This window comes from Equus asinus, chromosome 10 (genome assembly GCF_041296235.1).
Source record: "Equus asinus isolate D_3611 breed Donkey chromosome 10, EquAss-T2T_v2, whole genome shotgun sequence".
In the NCBI taxonomy this organism is placed as follows: domain Eukaryota; kingdom Metazoa; phylum Chordata; class Mammalia; order Perissodactyla; family Equidae; genus Equus; species Equus asinus.
The window spans coordinates 86,875,629-86,880,506 of record NC_091799.1 but is presented as its reverse complement, the minus strand read 5'-3'; positions in this window follow the sequence as shown (position 1 = coordinate 86,880,506).

The following is a 4,878-nucleotide window of genomic DNA, read 5'->3' as shown; positions in this document are numbered from 1 at the left end:
TATGTATATCAAGTAGGATCTTATTAGGCTGCCCATGCCTTTCGTTCATACAGACCCCATTATCAAACAGCTATCATCAGATCCTTGTTGGTTAAAACATTATGAGAACTACTTTTGTTCTGTCACTTGCTGTGATAATTAACTTCCCTTGTCTTTGCTGGATAAGCATAAAACCTGGCTTCTACTGCAATTCGAATATTTCCATAAAGCTTAGGAATGCAACCTCATTATAGTTTCATCCACGTTCATCTCTGCCTATAGAGGACCTCCACCACAGATTTTCCTGCAGAGTTGGTGGTCACCTCTCCAATGGATTCTCTAAGAAAGGGTAAAGGGTGTAACTGCCAGGCCCTGGTGGTTGTGTTAAGAGGTAGCTGAGTAGGAACAGCATTATAGTTCCATTTTATCATTTTCCTTTATTTAAGCCATTTAACTTCTTTTGCTAAAAAAAAGGCAAGGTGAGTGATGTCAGCAATATGGTGGAGTGAGCAGTTCCCTTTGTCTCTCCCCCTTTGAAGTACAACTAAATGGAATTCATTAATCAATGGGGAGTACCCACACAGTACCTCAGGATGCCTGAGAGACCTGTGCTGCTATACATCAGAAGGTGGATGGACTGCTCCTAGGGAGGTGGTAGAGATAGATGAGAACTCTCTGGCCCCCAGACAGCCCAGTACCTATGAGTGACTGATCTCCTGGCAGAAGTGCTTATAACACCACTGCGGTCTCGCAGGTGGGCGTGGGCCTTGGCATGACTGTGGAAAGACGTGATGGCAGCCCTGAGCCCCCCATTATTCCTCTTTGGTTCAGTGGGAAAGCCTACAGTCCCACCACATCCTCAGGGAGTGACCCAGGCTCAAACCCAGTGGGGAGGCCCTGCCCACCAAGCACAAAGGCTGGTGCAACCGAGGAGCAGACAGGAGTGCAGCTGTTAGTCCAGGTGAAGAAACCCTCCATTGCCTTAAATGTCTGTAGAACTGCTGTGGTCTGGAAGGAGGGAGTGTGACTCCGTGGGACTGTGGGAGCAGGCTACAGCAGTCTTGAGCCCCTGCGTGATTGCTCTTTGGTCTAGTGGGAAAGCCCATGGTCCCACCACAGCCCCAAGGAGTAACCGGGCTCAAACCCAGTGGGGAGGCCCTGCTGACCAAGCACAAAGGCTGGTGCAACCAAGGAGCAGATGGTGGTGCAACTGCAAGTCCAGGCAAACAAACCCCCAGCTCCTTAAACACCCATAATTCTGCTGCAGTCCCAAAGGGGGAAGTGCAGCCCAGCAGGACTGTGGAGCAGGCAGTAGCAATGCTGAGCCCCAGCATGATCGCTCCTTGGTCCAGTGGGAAAACCCACAGTCCCACCATGGCCCCAGGGAGTAACTCAGGCTCTGTCCCAGTGGGAAAGCCCTGCCCACCAAGCACAAAAGCTGGTGTGACCTAGGACCAGATGGTGGCATATCTGTGGCCCAGGCAAAAGTGCTCCTGACTGTCTCAAATGTCCACAGTATCACAGCATCCCCAAAGGAGGGAGTGTGACTGGTGGGACTGTGGGAGCAGGCCACAGCAGCCCTGAACCCCTATGTGATCACTCTCTCAACTAATGGGAGAGCCCACAATCCCAGCATGGTCCCAGGGAGAGGCATTGGTTCAGACCCAGTGGGGACACCCAACCCACCAAACACAACAGCTGGTACATCCTAGGACCAGACAGTGGTGGAGCTGTGAGTTTGGGCCAACAAGCTCCCAGCTGCCTTGAAAGACCATAACACCACTGTGGTCCTGAAGGAGGGATTGCATTTGGGCAGGTCTGTTGGAGCAGGCAACAGCAGCATGGAGCCCCCGTGTGATTGTTCCCACAGTTGGTGGGAGACCCCACAGGGCCTCTGTGATCCCAAAGAGTGGCCCAGCCTCAGACAGGCACAGCTGATAGAGATCCTGGTGGGTGCAATTACACTGCTCTTGCTCCCTCCCTCCAGTGGCAGCAAGTGAAAGCTGTCCCCAAATTCTATCTATATGTGGAGACACAAATCCACACCATCAAGCAGTATGGAAAAATATATTAAATCTCCAGAATGGAAGGAAAATGACAAGTACAGAGAAATACATCCTGAAGACACAGAAATCTACAACCTAAATGACAAAGAGTTCAAAATAGCTATCAGTTAAAAACTCAACAAATTAAGAGAATACAGATGGATAATTCAATGAGTTCAAGAGTTACTTCACAAAAGAGCTTAAAAGTATAAAGAATAACCAATCAGAACTGTCCGAGATGGAAAACACAATGGATGAGCTAAAGAAAAATCTGAACTTTCTGAACAGTAGAGCTGATATTATGGAGGACAGAATTAACAGTCCAGAGGACAGAAATATAGAAATGCTTCAAATAGAGGAGGAGAGAGAACTAAGACTAAAAAGAAATGAAGAAACTCTCTGAGAAATATCTGACTCAAATAGAAAATGCAACATAAGGATTATAGGTATCCAATAGGGAGAAGAAAAGGAGAATGGAGCCGAAAGGTTGTTGAAAGAAATAATAACAGAACTTCCCAAACCGCTGGAAATCCATGTGACAGAAGCCAATAGATCTCTAAACTATATCAATGTAAAAAGACTAACTCCAAAGCATACAGTAGTAAAGCTGGCAAAAGTAAATGACAAAGAAAAAATATTAAGGGCAGCAAGGTAAAAGAAAATAACCTACAAAGGAACCCATATCAAGCTGTCAGTAAATTTCTCAGCAGAAACCTTACAGGCTAGGAGAGAGTGGAATGATATATTCAAAATTCTGGAATCAAAAACTTTCAGCCAAGAATACTCTATCCAGCAAAAATATCCTACAAATATGATGGAGAAATAAAAAACTTTCTCAGATAAACAAGTTAAGGGAGTTCATCGCCACAAGAACTCCCCTACAAGAAATCCTCAAGAAGGCCCTCATACCTGAAAAAAAAAAAAAAAAAAAAAGGAGAAGACAGAGATTTCAAAACCCTGAGCAAGGAGATATGCAGATATGCAGCTTTCTATCAGAACTTTGCAAATGCGTAATTGTAGCATTGAAGATAAAGGTAAGGAAAACACCAAAAATAATATAATCTTGTCATTTTAACCACAAACGCACAACACAAGATGGAATGTGACAATGACAACTTAGATGGGGAAGAGGAAAGAGATGGAACTGGCTTAGTCTAATGAAATAAAAGGCTATCAGAAAATGGACTATCTCATCTATGTGATTATTTTATACAAACCACATGGTAACCACAAAACAATTAATTAGAAAGGGGCAAAATGATAAATAGGGAGAAAACTAAGAAAACCAGCATAGAAAACTACCTAACAGAATTGGTAGTCCAAAATACATGGGACAAGAAACACAGGAAATGCAGGAGAACTGGAAAATAAGTGATAAAATGGCAGCATTAGGCACTCATATATCAATAATCACTCTAAATATAAATGGATTGAATCCTCCCATCAAAAAACAGAGAGTTGCAGTATGGATTAAAAAACAAGATCCAACAATAAGCTGCCTCCAGGTAACACATCACAGATCCAAAGACAAACACAGACTTAGAGTGAAGGGATGGAAGACCATACTCCAAGCTAATGGTGACTAAGAGAAAGCAAGTGTCACCATACTTATATCTGACAAAGTAGAATTCAAGACAAAACAGGTAATGAGAGACAAAGAGGTGCAGTATATAATGAGAAAAGGGACACTCCACCAAGAAGACATTACACTAATAAATATTTATGCACCAAACACAGGAGCACCAAAGTATGTAAAGCAACTATTAACAAACCTAAAAGGAGATATTAACAACACCATAATAGTAGGGGACCTCAACACCCCATTTATGCCAATGGATAGATCATCCAGACAGAAAGTCAACAAGGAAATTGTAGAATTAAATGAAAAACTAGACCAGATGGACTTAATAGTTATATAGAGAGCATTAGATCCAAAACCAGCAGGTTACATAGTCCTATCAAGTACTCATGAAACACTCTCAAAGATAGACCATATGTTGGGAAACAAGGCAAGCCTCAATAAATTTAAGAAAATTGAAATCATATCAGGCATCTTTTCTGACCATAATACTATGAAATTGGAAATCAACTACAAGAAAAAACCTGGGAAAGGTGCAAAGATGTGGAGAATAAACAACATGCTACTGAGCAATGAAGCGTTAAATCATTGAGTGGATCATTGAAGAAACTAAAGGAGAAATAAAAAAATATTTAGAGACAAATGAAAATAAAATCACACCAAACCAAATCACTTGGGATGCAGCAAAAGCAGTCCTAAGAGGGAAACTCATTGCAATACAGGCTTGCCTTAATAAACAAGAAAAATCTCAAATAAACAATCTCAAAGTACACCCTGCAGAATTAGAAAAAGAAGAACAAAGAAAGCCCAAAGTCAGTAGAAGGAGGAAAATCGTAAAAATCAGTCAAAATAAGTGAAATGGAAACACAAATGACAGTAGAAAGGATCAATGTAACAAAGAACTGGTTCTTTGAGAAGATAAAAAAAATTGGCAAACCTTTATCTAGACTCACTAAGAAAAGATGAGAGAAGGCTCAAATAAATAAAATTAGAAATGAAAGAGGAGAAATTACAACGGAGATACCACAGACATATAAAATTTTATAAAGAATACTATGAAAAGCTGTATGCCAACAAATTGGACAATCTAGAAGAAATTAATAAATTCTTAGACTCTTACAACCTCCCAAAAATGGGTCAAGAAGAAATAGAGAATCTAAATAGACAAATCACAAGTAAAGAGATTGAAGCAGTAATCAAAAACATCCCCCAAATTAAAAGTCCAGGACCAGATGGCTTCTCTGAAGAATTCTACCAAAGATTCAAAGAAGATTT